General features: G+C 40.2%; 2 non-coding genes across 2 annotated transcripts; both read left to right on the forward strand.

Moving 5' to 3' along the window:
* Positions 1–851: 851 nt before the first annotated feature.
* Positions 852–958, forward strand: LOC148544201 (small nucleolar RNA R71). Its single transcript, XR_015900333.1, has one exon. It is a non-coding gene; the product is annotated as a small nucleolar RNA R71 (small nucleolar RNA).
* A 3,895-nt stretch (positions 959–4,853) lies between these two features.
* On the forward strand, positions 4,854–4,961 carry LOC148544202 (small nucleolar RNA R71). The gene has a single exon (XR_015901346.1). It is a non-coding gene; the product is annotated as a small nucleolar RNA R71 (small nucleolar RNA).
* The last annotated feature ends 13,194 nt before the right edge of the window (positions 4,962–18,155 follow it).

Here is an 18,155-nt window from a genome sequence, read left to right on the forward strand (position 1 = left end):
CCCATCTTACTTTCTTTGCTTCACCTCTTGGTTTTTTCTCTGTGTCACTTGGGAAGCTATCAGTAGGTTTGGGAATCTTCTCAGAGAGGTATCCTACATAAAATTCCAGCCTCTTGATGGTGTCTCCTTGGTTCTTGATACTGGCTCGCACCTCCTCCTTGAACACCTTATTGTCTTGGATTTCCTTACATATGCCTTCAAGTAGATTTTTAATTCTTGAGAGTCTATCTTCCGATGATGGTGAGTTGAGATTGGAGGGATGAGAAGGGCTATTTTGGTTTTGGTATGGATGTTGAGAAGTGTTGTTAGGTGGGTGCTGATATGATCTCTGTGTGGAATGTTGGTGAGCTGCATTGTTGTTGGGGTTGTGACGTCTCTGATCTTGGCCTTGATCCTGTTGGTTTCCCCACCCAAAGTTTGGGTGGTTCCTCCAACCAGGATTATAAGTTTTGGAGTATGGATCATGGGTCTGCCTAGGTGAATTTCCAATGTAATTGGCTTGTTCCTGATTACCCTCTGCTTCTTCATTCACTCCTTCTTGAGCTGCTGCTGAGGTGGTGATTGCTGCTACTTGATTCCTCTCTATCTTCTTGGTAAGGTCAGCCAGCTGGTTGGTGATCTTCTTGTTTTGAGCCAGCAATTTATCCACGTTGTTTAGTTCCATCACTCCTCTAGTGTTGCCTCTTTCAGAAGCATAGAAGTAGTCATTCTCTGCTACATTCTCAATGACATCTATAGTCTCTTCAATGGTCTTCTTCTTGTTCAGAGATCCCCCAGATGAGTGGTCTACTGTCTTCTTTGATTCGTAAGAAAGACCTTCATAGAAAATGTGTAACTGCACCCATTCATTGAACATATCTGGCGGGCACCTTCTTGTCAAGTCCTTAAACCTCTCCCATGCATCATATAGAGTTTCACCATCTTGTTGCTTGAAGGTTTATACCTCATCTCTCAACCTGTTGATCCGTTGAGGAGGATAGAATCTTGCCAAGAATTTATTTACCACATCTTCCCAGTTTGTTAAACTCTCCTTTAGAAAGGATTCCAGCCATTTAGATATTTTGTCCTTAAGTGAGAAGGGAAACAGAAGTAGTCTATAGGTGTCAGGATGAACACCATTAGACTTCACAGTATCACATATCCTCAGAAAGGTGGTTAGATGTTGATTGGGGTCTTCTTGGACACTTCCTCCGAATGAACAGTTGTTCTGAACAAGGGTGATGAGCTGTGGCTTTAGTTCAAAGTTATTGGCATGTATTGTTGGCTTTTGGATGCTACTTCCACAGTTTCCTGGGTTTGGATTGATGTAGGAACCCAGAACTCTTCTTTCTTGTCCAGCTTGATGCACTGGACCTTCTCTGCCATGGTTGTGAGCCTCTTCGTCATGGTGGTTCTCCATATTCTCATCCATGTTTGGTTCAAAATACTCTTCCTCAGCACTAACTATTCTCTTTCCTCTTGCTTCCCTCCTTAATCTAAGGAAGGTCCTCTCAGGTTCAGAATCAAAGGAAGTTGAAGCCCCGCTTCTTCTACCTGTCATACAACCAACAAGGCACAAGCAAGAAAGAGATAAATACAGGAAGTATTCTTGTCAAAAATGTTGTTAATGTGAGTGATGTAATATATCAAACAGTTAGTGGGTTAGTGAACTGAATTGTAACAAATAAGAGAACACCACAAACGGGTAAGGGGTAAAGGAAAGAAAATAACTAAAACTGAAAGTAAATCACTCAAATGAAATTAAATCAAACAAAAGAAAAATGCTTAATCTAGTTATCCACTAATTTAATCATTATTGATACAAAATCAATCCCCGGCAACGGCGCCATAAACTTGATGCATGGAAACTTATCTCTCAACAAATTTCCCTCGGCAAGTATAACGAATTGTCGTCAAGTAAAAACTCACAATAGAGTGAGGTCGAATCCCACAGGGATTGATTGGTCAAGCAACTTTAATTGGAGGAATGTTCTAGTTGAGCTAAGCAGAATTTGATTTGAGAATTGCAGGAAATTAAATGGCGGGAAAGTAAATGGCAGAAAATGTAATTGCTGGAACTAAAGAGCTGAATGTAAATAACGGAAAGTAAATTGCAGAATCTTAAATGGGGAATGGGGAATTTAGCATAAAAGTAAATGGCAGAAAGTAAAGAGAATGGGTAAGATCAGAAATGGGGAATTCATTGAGCTTAGGAGATGTTGCATTCTCCGGATCAAGTTCATTTTCATCTCTTCCTCAATTAATGCATTCATTGATCTCCTTGGCAATCTTAAGTGATTGAATTCCAATTCCTTGGTAATTCAATCTCTCAAATCTTGATCAATAGCCAATTCCTTGGTCTAATTGCTCATGAGAAGAGATAAAGTATGGTCACTGATTATACCACATGTATTTCCAAATCAAAGTATTGGGAGAATTATATGTCACCATATCCGTACACAACCCCAATTTGGTCCAACATGAGAAAGCATTTCTAGCATGATCTCTTCATTCCTCTTCCAAGGTTCCAAAGAGATCCAAGTATGAATAGCTTCTTTTCCAAGACAACTACCCAATTGGATGAAGATTGAAAGCTTTCTAGTAAAATCAAGAGAAAAGAAAGAAGAAGAAAAATGAAAACTATTATTGATCCATCAAATTACAACAGAGCTCTCTAACCCAATGAAAGGGGTTTAGTTGTTCATGTCTCTGGGAATGGAAAGCAAAGATGGAGAATACATTCTAAAAAAGTAAAACTAGAAGTTGCAGAGAAAGTAAAATTATACAGAGAGTAGTTCTCCAAATGCCCCCAAAAGCTCCCTTTCTAGTTCAAAACTACTCCTATATATACTACTCTTCTGATCTTCTAGTTGGCTCTTCAAGTTGTGGATATGGGCCTTTGGATCTTGAGTTGAAGCAGTTTGGAATTTTCAATGGGCTCAGCTTTACTTGCAGAGAAAGTGTGAAGTAGGCATGGACTTTAGCTAGGACGTTAGTGGTGTTAACGTTAAGTGAAAATGTGGGTTCGAGAACGTTAGTGACGATCACCTTTTTCACTAACGTTCCAACCCAAAAATGATTCACGTTAACTTCAACGTTAGTGGCACTAACGTGACCACTAACGTTGCCTCTTGGTCCATCGCAAGCGTTATTGGCGTTCACCTTTGCCAATAACGTTGCTCTTAGCCCCTCCTTTCCTCACGTTAGAGTTCACGTTAGTATATCCACGTTACTCTTCACGTTAGTAGTCTTAACGTGACCACTAACGTGGGCAATGTTGGCTTAGTCCAACGTTAGTGACAAAGGTGAGTGTCACTAACGTTGGCATTGTTTACCCCTTCCACGTTAGAGTTCACGTTAACTAAGTTAACGTGACTCTTAACGTGGCCAATTGCCAATTTTGGAGCGTTAGTGGTATTCACTTTTACCACTAACGCTGGAGCTCCCTTTTCCCCCACGTTAACTACCACGTTAATGTAGTTAACGTGGCAATTAACGTGGGCTTTGATGGCTTCGAAATCAGCAGGGATGTAATGGTCTTCAACCTTTACCAAGACATCCTCTACAAGTCCATAAGCCCGTTTCTTTGAATTGTCTGCCATCTCCAGTGAGATTCTTGCAGCTTGTACCTCAATGATCCCTAGCTTCTCCATTACAGAGAGGGGCATATGGTTTATACTTGATCCCAGGTCACACAGAGCCTTCTCAAAGGTCATGGTGCCTATGGTACAAGGTATTGAGAACTTTCCAGGATCTTGTCTCTTCAGAGGTAATTTCTACCTATTCAAGTCATCCAGTTCTTTGATGAGAAATGGAGGTTCATCCTCCCAAGTCTCATTACCAAACAACCTGGCATTTAGCTTCATGATTGCTCCAAGGTACTTAGCAACTTGTTCTTCGGTAACATCTTCATCCTCTTCAGAGGAAGAATACTCATCAGAGCTCATGAATGGCAAAAGTAAATTTAATGGAATCTCTATGGTCTCAGTCTGAGCCTCAGATTTCCATGGTTCCTCATTAGGGAACTCCATGGAGGTCAGTGGACGTCCATTGAGGTCTTCCTCAGTGGAGATCACTGCCTCTTCCTCCTCTCCAGGTTCGGCCATGTGAGACGTGTTTATGGCCTTGCACTCTCTCTTTGGATTCTCTTCTGTATTGATTGGGAGAGTACTAGGAGGGAGTTCAGTAATTTTCTTACTCAGCTGACCCACTTGTGCCTCCAAATTTCTAATGGAGGACCTTGTTTCAGTCATGAAACTTTGAGTGGTTTTGATTAGATCAGAGACAATGGTTGCTAAGTCAGAGTGGCTCTGCTTAGAATTCTCTGTTTGTTGCTGAGAAGATGATGGAAAAGGCTTGCTATTGCTAAACCTGTTTCTTCCACCATTATTGTTGTTGAAACCTTGTTGAGGTCTCTGTTGATCCTTCCATGAGAGATTTAGATGATTTTTCCATGAAGGATTATAGGTGTTTCCATAGGGTTCTCCCATGTAATTCACCTCTTCCATTGCTGGGTTCTCAGGATCATAAGCTTCTTCTTCAGAGGAAGCTTCCTTAGTACTGCCTATTGCTGCTTGCATTTCAGACAGACTCTGAGAAATCATATTGACTTGTTGGGTCAATATTTTATTCTGAGCCAATATGGCATTCAGAGTATCAATCTCAAGAACTCCCTTCTTCTGAGTTGTCCCATTATTCACAGGATTCCTTTTAGAAGTGTACATGAATTGGTTATTTGCAACCATTTCAATGAGTTCCTGAGCTTCTGCAGGCGTCTTCTTCAGATGAAGAGATCCTCCAGCAGAGCTATCCAATGACATCTTGGATAGTTCAAACAAACCATCATAGAAAATACCTATGATGCTCCATTCTGAAAGCATGTCAGAAGGGCACCTTCTGATCAATTGCTTGTATCTTTTCCATGCTTCATAGAGGGATTCTCCTTCCTTCTGTCTGAAGGTTTGGACTTCCACTCTAAGCTTGCTCAATTTTTGAGGTGGAAAGAACTTTGCCAAGAAGGCATTGACTAGCTTTTTCCAAGAGTTCAGGCTTTCTTTAGGTTGTGAATCCAACCATGTTCTAGCTCTGTCTCTTACAACAAAAGAAAAAAGCATAAGTTTGTAGACTTCAGGGTCAACCCCATTGGTCTTGACAGTGTCACAGATTTGCAAGAATTCAGCTAAGAACTGATGAGGATCTTCCAATGGAAGTCCATGAAACTTGCAATTCTGTTGCATTAGAGAAACTAATTGAGGCTTAAGCTCAAAGTTGTTTGCTCCAATGGCAGGGATTGAGATGCTTCTCCCATAAAAGTCGGGAGTAGGTGCAGTAAAGTCACCAAGCACCTTCCTTGCATTATTGGCATTGTTGTTTTCGGCTGCCATGGTTTCTTCCTCCTTGAAGAGCTCTGTTAGGCCCTCTAGAGAGAGTTGTGCTTTAGCTTCTCTTAGCTTTCTCTTCAAGGTCCTTTCAGGTTCAGGATCAGCTTGAACAAGTATGCCTTTATCTTTGTTCCTGCTCATATGAAAGAGAATAGAACAAGAAAGTAGGGAATCCTCTATGTCACAGTATAAAGATTCCTTGAGGTGTCAGAGGAAAAGAAGAATAGAAGGAGGAGGTAGATAGAAGAGAATTCGAACATATAAAGAAGGATAGAGTTCGAATTGCACCTTGAGGAGGAGTGTTAGTCCCTTAAATAGAAGGATGTGAGAAGAGGCGAAGAATTTTCGAAAATAAATTAAAAATATTTTGAAATAATAAAAAGAAATTTGAAAATTTGATTGAGATTTTCGAGAATTAAGATTGGGAAAGAAATTAAGTGATTTTTGAAAAAAAAGATTTTGAAATTAGAAATCAAAAAGATATGATTGAGAGTTAATTTTGAAAAAGATGTGATTGAAAATATATGATTGAGAAGATATGATTGAAAATCAAACTAAAAAGAGAAAGTTTTAAAATTAAAGTTGATTACTTGACTAACAAGAAATTAGAAGATATGATTCTAGAATTAAAATTTTTTATCCTTTCTTAATAGGCAAGTAACAACTAGAAAATTTGAAGTAAATCATTAATTATAACAAGGATTTTTGAAAATAATAAAAATTGGAAAGAAATTGATTTTGAAGAGATATGATTGAAAAGATATGATTTGACAAATATTTGATTTTGAAAAATTATGAAAATTAAAAAAAAAGATTTGGATTAAAAACAAAATCTTCCCTCTAGTGTCATCCTGGCGTTAAATGCCCAAAATGCTACCTTTTTGGGCGTTAAACGCCCAGCCAGGTACCCTGGCTGGCGTTTAAACGCCAGTTTTCCTTCTACACTGGGCGTTTTGAACGCCCAGCTTTTTCTGTTTGATTCCTCTGCTGAATGTTCTGAATCTTCGATTCTCTGTATTATTGACTTGAAAAGACATAGTTTTGAGAATTTTTTTTGAATTTTTCAATGATGAGAAACAATCAAAATATAATTAATCTTAGGAAACTCAAATCAAACAAACAATGCATGCAGGACACCAAACTTAAAAATTTTCATATAAGAGACACTAACAAATTGAGAAAGCATATGAGAAACAACTAAACACACAAAACAAGGGAATTTAAAGATCAAAGCAATGAAATCTTCAAAAACAACTTGAAGATTAATGAAGAACATATTGCATATTCTCGAAAAATGCAAGAAGAATGCAATTGACACCAAACTTAAAAATTGACACTAGACTCAAACAAGAAACATAAAATATTTTTTATTTTTATGATTTTATAAATTTTTTTTTGTGATTTTCGAAAATTATATGGAAAAGAAAATAAAGGGATTCAAAACTTTTAATAAGAATTCCAGGAATCATGCAATGTTAGTCTAAAACTTCAGTCTAAAAAGATTAGACATGGTTGGCCAAGCTTCAGCAGGACATTACATTCAGCAGCTAAATTGATGAGAATCAATCAGCTTTTGTGATGATAAGAGCATCACCTTGAAACTCTAGAATTCATTCTTAAAAATTCTGAAAAATAAAAAGAAAAGTACCTAATCTAAGCAACAAGATGAACCGTCAGTTGTCCAAACTCGAACAATCCCCGGCAACAGCGCCAAAAACTTGGTGCACAAAATTGTGATCATCAACAATGGCGCCAAAGGACTTGGAGCTCTTAAACGTGAATCACACTTTGTCACAATTCCGCACAACTAACCAGCAAGTGCACTGGGTCGTCCAAGTAATAAAACTTACGTGAGTAAGGGTCGATCCCACGGAGACTGTCGGCTTGAAGTAAGCTATGGTCATCTTGTAAATCTCAGTCAGGCAGATTCAAATGGTTATGGTGGATTGATAATTAAAGATAAATAAAACATAAAATAAAGATAGAGATAGAGATACTTATGTAATTCATTGGTAGGAATTTCAAATAAGCATATGAAGATGCTTTGTTCCTCCTGAACCTCTGCTTTCCTATTGCCTTCTTCCAATCATTCATACTCCTTTCCATGGAAAGCTTTATGTTGGGCATCACCGTTGTCAATGGCTACTTTCCGTCCTCTCAATGAAAATGTTCTACGCACGCTGTCACCGCACGGCTAATCATCTGTCGGTTCTCGATCATGTTGGAATAGGATCCATTGATCCTTTTGCGTCTGTCACACGCCCAACAATCGCAAGTTTGAAGCTCGTCACAGCCATCCCTTCCCAGATCCTACTCAGAATACCACAGACAAGGTTTAGATGTTCCGGATCTCAGGAATGGCCGCCAATAATTCTAGCCTATACCACGAAGGTTCCAATCTTAGATTAGAAACCCAAGAGATACACATTCAAGCTTGTTTGCATGTAGAACGGAAGTGGTTGTCAGTCACGCGTTCATAGGTGAGAATGGTGATGAGTGTCACATAATCATCACATTCATCATGTTCTTGGGTGCGAATGAATATCTTGGAGAAAAAATAGACTTGAGTTGAATAGAAAAACAATAGTACTTTGTATTAATTCATGAAGAACAGCAGAGCTCCACACCATAATCTATGGTGTGTAGAAACTCCACCGTTGAAAATACAAAAGTGATAATGGTGTAAGCATGGCCGAATGGCCAGCCTCCAAGGTCTAGGGACTAAACGTCCAAAGATCCACCCTTCAAATACAATAGTAAAAGGTCCTATTTATAGAGAACTAGTAGCCTAGGGTTTACAGAAATAAGTAATTAATGCAGAAATCTTCTTCCGGGCCCACTTGGTGTGTGTTTGGGCTGAGCATTGAAGCTTTCATGTGTAGAGACTTTTCTTGGAGTTAAACGCCAGCTTTTGTGCCAGTTTGGGCGTTTAACTCCAGCTTTTGTGCCAGTTTTGGAGTTAAACGCTAGAATTCTTGAGCTGGCTTGGAACGCCTGTTTGGGCCATCAAATCTTGGGCAAAGTATGGACTATTATATATTGCTAGAAATCCCAGGATGTCTATTTTCCAACGCGATTGAGAGCACGCCAATTGGGCTTCTGTAGCTCCAGAAAATCCACCTTGAGTGCAGGGAGGTTAGAATCCAACAGCATCTGCAGTCCTTTTTCAGCCTTTGAATCAAATTTTTGCTCAGGTCCCTCAATTTCAGTCAGAAAATACCTGAAATCACAGAAAAACACAAAAACTCATAGTAAAGTCTAGAAGAGTGATTTTTAAATAAAAACTAATAAAAACATAATAAAAACTAACTAAAACATACTAAAAACATACTAAAAATAATGCCAAAAAGCGTATAAATTATCTGCTCATCATAGCCGTACAGCTAGGCGACGCGCACGCGTCATATCACGCGCACGCGTCGCATTGACGGAAAACTAGCGTATTAAGATTCGCAACCAGCGATTTCTGGGCTATTTTTGACCCAGTTTTCAGCGTAGAAAACACAGATTAGAGGCTACAGAGTGGAGGAATCAAGAGATCACTTTTCATTCACATAATTTTAGGTTTTACATGTAATTTTAGAGAGAGAGGCTCTCTCATGTCTCTTAGGTTTTAGGATTTAGGATTTCTTTAGGATTTAGGATTATCTCTTCTCAATCCCAGGTTTAATGTTCTTTGACTTAATTCTCTTCTACTCTTATTGATTCTAAAACTTTGATCTATACATTCCTTTTGTGATTGGATTTTCTATTTAATATAACTTGAGGTATTTCATATTCAGGATTGCTCTCTTTTGATCTATGTTTCTGATATTTGAGATTGGTTATTTGGATGTTATTATCTCCTATTGCTTCTCTACTATTTTGGTGTTATGCCCTCCAAGTGTTTGATAAAATGCTTGGGAGGGTTTTAATTTAGACTTTCACCCTTTTTAGCTTTGGTTGAGTAATTGGTGACGCTTGAGTTATCAAACTCCTATGTTGATAGATAATTGTTATGTTTGCTAGTTGATTTGAATTCCACTAACTCTAGTCTTTCCTTGGGAGTTTACTAGGACTTGAGGATTCATATTGATTTATCCACTTGACTTACCGTCATAGTTAGAGGTTGACCTAGTGGGAGCAACGGACAATTTTCATCACAATTGATAAGGATAACTAGGATAGGACTTCCAATTCTCATACCTTACCAAGGGTTTTTATTGTTATCATTCTAATTTCTCTACAATTTACTCTTCTCATTTTTCATCCCCGAAACCCCAATTTACACAACTCATAACCAATAATAAGAACACTTCCCTGCAATTCCTTGAGACACGACCCGAGGTTTAAATACTTCGGTTATCAATTTTATTAGGGGTTTGTTACTTGTGACAACCAAACTTTTGCACAAAAGGATTCCATGTTGGTCTAGAAGCTATACTTTCAACGAGAACTTATTTGTAAAATTCTAGACCGCGCGAAAAACCCGCTTGTTCATACCCTAGGTCGAGCTGTTCGACCCGGGATGTTTACGACAAGTCGACCGACCTCTTCAGGACAGGACCATCCGACCTCTTCTCAGAGAGCTCGGCCAAATCACCAAAAAAGCCCAAAAAAGGGCCCAAACAGAGGAGCACGACCCAAACCCAAAGGCAGCCCAACCCTAGGGAGAAAAGGGCGGTTTTCTTGAAGATAAGATAACCCCACTCAAAGATAAGATAAGATAAGATAAGATAAGATAACTATCTTATCTCCAGAAAGGTCATTCCACACCATTATAAATACTCTGGAGCACCCAGGTATAACTCATACTCTGATTCCACATAAAACCTGCTTCATACCCTTGCTAACTTAAGCATCGGAGTCCCTTGCAGGTACCACCACCCTCCGGTGACAGAGGATCAGCAGCATTGCCAGTCCAACAAGTCAGACATGACAGCTCTGGCCGCCACGCACAAGCCGGGCTCGTCCTCTCCGATCAGTACAGAAGATCTCGTCCAAGATCGACCCACAGTTTCAGGTAACCCTCGGAACATTGGCGCCTCCGCAAGTCCTATAGGCATATCGGACAACTCCGCACTCTACCACAAGGGAATCACCTTTCCGATTAGCTTATGGAATGGAGGTAATGATCCCAGTAGAAGTCGAAGAAAGATCGTCCAGAGTGATCCACTACAACGAAGAGGCCAACTCCCAATTTCAAAGGGAAGAACTCGACCTACTTCCAGAAATCCGAGAAAGAGCTCAGATCAGGGAAGAGGCATTAAAATGACGAATGGCCCCAAGATATAACCAAAAGGTAGTGCCGCGAGGTTTCGCTAAAAATGACCTCGTTTTAATCTGAAATGACATCGGAACAACTCGACCTGGAGAAAGAAAGCTGGCAGCAAACTGGAAAGGACCCTATCGAGTCATAGAAGTACTTGGAAAGGGCTACTACAGGCTGTCCGAACTCAAAGGGCGAGAGCTACCAAGGTCATGGCACGCCTGAAACCTAAGAAGGTATTATAGTTAAAGGTAATAAAGATCTTAAGGACAAGGTGCACTCTTTTTCCTGAAAAGGTTTTTTAATGAGGCATCAAGCCCAAGATCTACAAACTGCCCAACTTAGAAGGAAAAACACCCACATGTATGTATTGGCATATTTTTTATCTTGAATAAAGCTTTTTCAGATTTTCTACTAATCCTTTATCAAGACGCATTAATCTGAAATGCAAAAATTCATCGCCCGATTACAAAGCTGCAGATCGGCTGAAAAGTGAAAAACAAATTCACAGCCTGATCACGATAAAGACCAGCAAAAGTTGAAAACCATATTCATCAAAAGGTCGACCAAATGGGTTTTCTACAAAATCGGTGAAAGATGAAAAGGCGACAAAAACAGAATAATGCAAGAAGTTATCGAAAAAGATCCATAGAAAGGACCTGACGAGGTCTTAACAAAATGGGTTGCTAAAAATAACTTAAAGACAGACCGACATAAAGAAGTCGGACCAAGTCGACCACAAATAACCAAAGTTATAAAAAGTAAATCCCTGGAAAGAGGCCTGGCCAGCCCTAAAAAAGAGGATTACTAGAAATAACTTAAGAAGGACTGACATGATGAAGTCGACCCAAACTAAAAAAGTTATAAAAAGTAATCCATAAAAGAGACCTGACCCAGGTCCAAAGAAAATAGATTACTAAAAATAACTTAAGATGGACCGACATGATGAAGTCGGCCCAAACTAAAAAAGTTATAAAATGTAATCCATAAAAGAGACCTGACCCAGGTCCAAAGAAAATGGATTACTAAAAATAACTTAAGAGGGACCGACATGATGAAGTCGGCCCAAACTAAAAAAGTTATAAAAAGTAATCCATAAAAGAGACCTGACCCAGGTCCAAAGAAAATGGATTACTAGAAATAACTTAAAAGGGACCGACATGATGAAGTCGGCCCAAACTAAAAATAACTTCAAAAAAGAAGTCAGACAACAGAAGGCAGGGGCTACACGGGACCCAAGTCGGACCAAGAAAGCTATGACCTCAAGAAAATCAAACTACCAGCACCACATCAGCAAATGCAAAAAAGATTAGCTACACAAAGCTAGACAGAAAACAAAAACACTAAGAGGATCAAAAGAGATTGGACAACAAAGCCCCAACACTCTCAAGATCCCCTAAGCTTTCAAGAAAGATGCAGACTAGCATATTGCAAAAAGAAACAAAGTCATCATCATAATCAAAGCTCAAGAGGCCACCCGAAGTCGACCCCAAAAGGCTTGAAAAACTACAAAATAAGAGAATTCAAAAGCCCACAGGCCGGGCTATACACAAATACATCAGAAATAATCAAAGAGGATCCAGAGATTTCCCAGTAGCAACATCCCAGGGTGAAGGAGGACGGGTCTGAAGAGGCACCGCATTTACCGTCCCATCATCCCGGTTCAGGATCTGAACATCGGGATCAGACTCAGGCTGAGCGACCTCAGCTGCCTGAGTTGAAGAGGGCAACACAACGGAGGTTTTAGTAGCAGGAATAGGAGGAGGGTCAACTTCATCATCATCAGGATCATATGGGAGAATCTTACCATCTTTTACGATGTTGTCCAAACTGAAAAGAGTAAGGTCAAGATCGGGCGCAAGAACTCGAACTTGATCCCTTAGATTCTCATAAGCAGCATTTACGCTTCCCACAAGATGACCCTAGAGCTCGGCATAATCAGCTCGGGCAGAATCCAACTCCTTCCTAAGACCCATCATCTCCCTGTAAGTTGTAACATAGCTCTCCTTATGCTTCAAAGCCATATCTTCAGACAACTTGGCAGAAGCCGCCAAGGCAACAGCCCGAGTCTTCTCTCCCTCCAACTCTTTCTCCAACTTGGCCACTTTCACCTCGAGCTCCTCCTTCAAGCCCTTAATCCGATCAAATTCCAACTTGGCCTCCTCCATAAAGGCCTTTGTAGCATGGATAGAAAGATCTTGAGCAGTTCGATATAAAGCTGCTCCCATGTGTGCCAGTTTAACGCCACTCCGAGTGATAAAATCCAAATGATGAAGAATGGATACATCATCAGTAGGCATGATACCATAAGGAGCAATTTGTTGATCAACAAACCCGACAGCATCAAAGTCGGGAGCATCTAGATTAAAAGGCTCGACAGTCCGGGGTCTTTTTGGAGGAGGAACGGCAGTAGGAGAAGAAGTAGCAGCAGAGGTCTGGGGAGGATCAACTAAATGGACCTGAGGTGTTAGGATCACCCTCCTCGGCCCAGTAGAACTCGAGATCGGTCTCTTAGGAGGAACTTGAGAAGATCCCTCCCCTGCAGCCTTGGCCGAAATACTCTGTGCAGCGGTAGCCTTCCTCGCTTTCTTAAAAGCTTTTATGGAGTCATTATTCTTGGCCATCTCTAAAAAACAAAATCAAACCATAGAAACAGGTTACAAGCTGGAAATAAAAGCAAAAAACAAAGTAACACAAGACAAAAGGAAGTTGGTCACTACCCAACTCAGCTCGGATAAGAGAAAGGTCCCCTAAATATCTCTTTGTATCGAGATGAGGAGGCTCCCCCCAAATGTCTTCCAACACATGTACAAAGGCCTACTCAACCTCATCAAGCATCTTCCATGAGTACCGAGACACCTCGACATTCTTTTGCCAACACAAGGGGAAGGTAGGCTCACCATTCGACTCTAAGAAAAATGGCCGAGCTCCCTCAACAGCTCGGACCTTAAAGAAGTAATTCTTAAAGTCCCTAAAGGACTCGCTATACATAGCAAACACCTTATGTCCCTGGGCAGATCGAAAGGAAATCCAAGAAGCTTTCTTTTTGGAGGAAATTCCGGGCTTAGTCAAAATAAAGAGGTAAAGAAAGAGAGTTTGGGAAGGTTTGACATCCAACTCTTGGCAAAGCAACTGAAAGATCTTGATAAAACCCCAAGAGTTCGGATGGAGCTGGGATGGAGCAATGTTACACGACCACAATAAGTCAGTCTCGAAGGAAGTAAAAGGGAAAGTAATGTTCAGCTAGCTGAAAAAATAGTCATAGACATAAAAGAAGGGACGCTCCCCATGAACCAAGGTCGGGAAACAAACCCTCTCATCAGAATCAGGTGCTACAAGCTCATAATCTTTCTCCTGGGCACGACTACTACAAATCCTATGACGTTTTCTCAGCTCTGCACAGAACTCAGCATTTACCATGGAGACACACATCAACACGAGGGAGTCCAGCCAGTCGGACATACCCTCAAGAATCTTGGAAGACGTCTCAACAATATTTTTGCGAGAAGACATGGCCAACTAGTCCTACAGCAAGAAAAAGAAAATGGATTACTAACCAAAACAGCTCGGGCGACATGAAAACATCTCGGACAAACATGACTTCGAGCAACACAAACAGTAAAAGGAAAGCCCCAAGACACACATCAAGGTCCCAGAAAAAGTCTACTAGGCTACACCCCAACAAATCCTCCGCAAAGAAAGATGTTCCCATTCCAAACAAGTAACAACACAAGAAAGAAAATCAAAGCAGAACACCAAAAAATCGAGCATCTTCTACAAGTTTATCAAAAAAATCACTAACATAAGCAAAAATCGTCAAAGGAGAAATCTTTCTTGAAAAGCAAACAGTAGTTCATCAGAAGTACGATCAAGAAAAATAGCGACAACATGCAAAAACCCTAGGACCTTCAAAACTGTCATCCACCCAAGAGTATACATAAGGTCGAGAGAAAACCAGAAAGCACACATTACAGTAACAATCAAGCATGGTAATACAAAAAGGCTCTAGCCTTCCAAACACAAACTCAAGCAAAAACCGGAACTTTGCCAAGGATAGAACAAATAAAGAAGCAGAAAGAAAGAACCAACCTGAAAGAGGAACCGACGAGAGAGGGGCGAAAATCCAGAAGTTGCCTTGCAAATGGAGGAAGCTCCAGTAACCACCAATGACTCCATGAAGAGAAGCGCGAAAAAGGCTCAGGCAAAGACAGAAAAACGAAGAAAGGTGGAGTTACGGCGAGCAGAAGAGAAATTGCAATAAGCAAAGAGGAAAGAAATGGAAGCGAAAGCTTTTTTGAAAAGATTTCAAAGTGGAAAAAGGAAACGGCGAAGGGAGGAGTTAATGGGTTTTTTAAAACCCTCGCACGTTCCCAAGAAAATGTAAAATGCGAGCTACAAGAAGAAACGTCACACATTTAAAGCTACTTAAAGGAAGTTCCACAAACAGACCCAGCAAAAAATGCTCGAGTCCGGCTTCCCCAAAAGAAATCGAAAAACTCGACTTCAAAAGAAAGACCGAGCTTGAGCAGGGGCACTGTTCATACCCTAGGTCGAGCTGTTCGACCCGGGATGTTTACGACAAGTCGACCGACCTCTTCAGGACAGGACCATCTGACCTCTTCTCAGAGAGCTTGGCCAAATCACCAGGAAAGCCCAAAAAAGGGCCCAAACAGAGGAGCACGACCCAAACCCAAAGGCAGCCCAACCCTAGGGAGAAAAGGGAGGTTTCCTTGAAGATAAGATAACCGCACTCAAAGATAAGATAAGATAACTATCTTATCTCCAGGAAGGTCATTCCACACCATTATAAATACTCTGGAGCACCCAGGTATAACTCATACTCTGATTCCATATAAAACCTGCTTAATACCCTTGCTAACTTAAGTATCGGAGTCCCTTGCAGGTACCACCACCCTCCAGTGACAGAGGATCAGCAGCATTGCCAGTCCAACAAGTCGGACACGACAGCTCCGGCCGCCATGCACAAGCCGGACCCGTCCTCTCCGATCAGTACAGAAGATCTCGTCCGAGATCGACCCACAGTTTCAGGTAACCCTCGGAACACCGCTCGTCACATATAACGTGGGGTATCCTGTGTTATACGTGGGGTGCAAAATAGAGGCCAAACTTCTTCAATTGTGGCCTATGCATTGTATGCATGGTGGTGCATATAACTCACCAAACAAACCACCCCCAGGGCCTTCAATTCACTCACCAATTTCTGAATTCTTCAAGCATTTTGGTGAGTAACTCAAGGCCTAGCATAAACCCATGAAATCAAGCATTAATTTCCAATTGTGGAGAAGATCAGGAGGGCTTATCTTGAAGAAAAAACTTTCTGAGAATACTTAATGAATGAGATTTGATTTGATTTAGTTTTCTTTTGAATTAGTTTGAATTCTGAATTAATTGCCGGTGGAAATGGACTGTTTGAGGGATTTTCCGAGGCCTTGTCTCAGCCATGAAGCTTGTGAGAACCTTTTAAAGCCAGTTTCAGTCTTGGAAGTTAAAGTAGCAGTGGATAGCATGAGCCCTTTCAAATTCCTAGGGCCAAAATGGTTCCAAGCTTTCTTCTTCAAAGAGTACTGGGATGTAGTGGGGCAGGATGTATGGGGTTTAGTTTAGAAGATTTTTCAAGGAGATGTGATTAACCCTTCTGTTGAGTTAAAAAATTAACTAATTTAAATTGATGATGACAAACATTATTTTTAATTATATTTTTAATCATCAAATTAAAAGAAATAGCAGCCCAAATGCAAGGAATCAAAATCATTGCTGGTGGGTCTTTCTAACCAACGAAGGACATAGAAAATAATGCAAAGAAAACTGCTGGGCTAAATAAAACAAATCCAACCCAAGTCCATGAAGAGTCCATCAAGCTGAAGATCTCCAAAGCCAAAGTTCACATGTTTGCTTCAGTAAAAGAACCAGAAAGAAAAGAGAGAGAGAAAGCTTCGTTCCTCATTCATTCACCATAGAAGAAAGAAAAAGAAAGCTTAATCCAAAAGGCAAAGGTCTAATCACCCAAATCAAACTATTTCAAGCTAAGTCAGAAGCTAAAGGTGATTTATTTCTATTTGCATGCAATTTACTTTCTTCACTCCTACTCCAACACTCTGCTACTCCAATTTGTGATAAATGGAGAAAGTGATTTCTGATAATCACTGCTGTGAATCAATGGTCACAATTGTTTCTTGGGGGACAAAGTTGTAGCTCAAGGGTTCAGATCTGGATTTACCATTGAACAACTTTTCCATTGCTTCTTTGAGGCTTTCGGTCAAGCAAAAAGGCTCAGATTCAAAGTTCCTAATTTAATGATTAATTGAAAATAGTGAAATGATAAGTTGGTAGCACACAATTTGAGGAGTTGACTTAGAAGAAAGTAACTCAGCAACATGGAAGGAGATACAAAAAGTTTCTTCCTTCTGAAGACAAGGAGAAAGAACAAGAGTTAGAGTTTCATTGAGAGCTTCCTGAGAAGGTTCAACATTTTGGAAAGTGCTATCTAAAGAAAGAAGCATTCCGCTAAGATGAAGAACTTGATTAGTGTTTGCTCAATCTGGTACAACTCATAGCAAAAGAGGCCGTTGAAGCATCAATCTCCTTCAAGTTTTACAGATTGTAATTTCCTGTTAATGTATATCTTTCTGTAATTTCTAGAGTGGTAAAAGGCTGAATGAGAGAATTCAAAAAAAAAAGCCAAAGAGTGACAAAAGGCTGAGTGATACACTTAAGAGAAAAGCCTAGAGTTATTTCAGATTTCTTTAGGTTGGTTATTATGTCTTGTATCTTGTACCTGTGAGGTACCCCTTTCTAAGTTGGGTTGGCACTTAGAGTAGAGAGTTAGGTATTAGCATAACCAAGTCAAGTTAGGATAGAACTTGAGAGGGAAAGGATTGTGTCAATCCTGTGAAATTGGTATATGTAATACTTTAACTATAGTGGAAATTCTACCATTGTTGTGGTGGAGACTGGATGTAGGTTGCATTGCACAAGGCAACTGAACCAGGATACATGCTGGTGTCATTCTTCTTCTCTTTCTTTATATTCTATTTTCTGATATTTATGAGGCAAAACAAAATTGTCTCATAAGTTTCCGCTGCACAGGTCAAACAGAATCTAAGTGAAAGCTTATAAGTAAAGGCTTATTTCATTATTATAAAAGAATGTCGTAGATTCAACCCCCCTTCTCTAAGCCTTCTACAACCTTCAATTGGTATCTAGAACCAAGGTCTCAAGAATCAAGCTTCACCGGTCAGAGTAAAGGCCCAATGGCAAACAACTTGGGCACACCCACAGTTTCCTACACTCTAATAGAAGGCTAGTCAAACAACAGGCCTCTCTTCTTCAACGGGAAGAACTATGCCTACTGAAAAGAGAGGATTCAGATCTTCATCCAATCCATTGATTACAACATATGGAAGATTGTTGTAAGCGGCCCTAAAATTCCAACAAAAACAAGTGTTGATGGAGTGGTGACTCCAAAAGAAGAAACTGAATGGAATGAAGATGACAAGAAGAAAGTCGAGCTGAATGCTAAAGCCATC

This window comes from Arachis ipaensis, chromosome B9, assembly GCF_059453495.1.
Source record: "Arachis ipaensis isolate K30076 ecotype BB chromosome B9, ASM5945349v1, whole genome shotgun sequence".
Classification (NCBI taxonomy): Eukaryota; Viridiplantae; Streptophyta; class Magnoliopsida; order Fabales; family Fabaceae; genus Arachis; species Arachis ipaensis.